Raw genomic sequence first — 1,167 nt, 5'->3', positions numbered from 1 at the left:
TAAAACAGATATAGATTATATAGTTGAAAGTTCTGGTAATATTTTACCTCGAAGCCAATATGATGTCGATCTTGAGAAGTACGTTGGGAGTAAAATGAAGATAAATTTAGTCGATATTTATGAAATACTTGAAGTTGGTCACTACCACAACTTATTGCAAGTCGCTCAAATATCATTAACAGTGTCTCCAACAACAATATTTGTTGAAAGATATTTTGATTTTATTAATAAATATCAAAAAGAATCTATGCCAACAAAGAACGCGATTGAGAGAGTAAATTTTTCATCCAAAAGTCAAAGTGTTTATTTTTTACATTAGATATGAATTGTATTGAACTTATATTAACTACACCATTATTTATAGTGTTAAATCAACCAAATGAGTATGTTTTGCACATACAATTACATAGTACAAAACCGATTATAAAATTGATGTTATAACATAAGCAATTAAATACATGAAGTATATAATAACATGATATAATATTATTAATATTATATAATATTATTATAATAAATTGTTAAAAGAACATAAACTCGATAGTGTTAATGTTGCTAAAAGAGCGGTTGAAAATAAATAACAGAAAAAGTGATACACTCAAACAAAGCAAATGACACAATAAAAATGACTAAAAGTGATTGACTTTATAATTCAAGTTAATCAATAACTACTTATAAGAAGAAGAACGAAAAATGGTTGGAAGTAACATACAATATGATCAATGTTTGAATAATGAAGTTGTCGTGGAATACAAACAATTTGGCTCTGCCAATAACTTTAAAAATGGCATTAAAAAACACCAAAACTAATTTAAAAACTTTCGAACATAACTTGATCAAGAAAATAAAGACCACACAAAAATATTACTTTAATTACAAAGATGTAGGAGAATAATAGTAATAAGAGTTGAAATATTTGAAAAAAGTTTCGCTGGTATAACAAATGAAAGACAATACTATACAAGATTAAAACGTTGCCTCAGAAAATTTGATGAGAACAAAGGCTGAATATGACTTGAAATAACACAAAAACAAAGCTTTTTTACTATATGTCAAAAATAACCACTTTGAGTTGGAGACACTTGACCAAACAAATAAGAACTAAAAACGGTTGAAGATCACACAAGTGAATAAACTGGCTGTGTTGAATAAGTACCTGATTTTGAA

Source organism: Entamoeba invadens, assembly GCF_000330505.1.
Source record: "Entamoeba invadens IP1 unplaced genomic scaffold scaff_1105074724527, whole genome shotgun sequence".
In the NCBI taxonomy this organism is placed as follows: Eukaryota; Evosea; order Mastigamoebida; family Endamoebidae; genus Entamoeba; species Entamoeba invadens.
The sequence above is the reverse complement of the archived record's forward strand: the minus strand, read 5'-3'. Positions refer to the sequence as shown.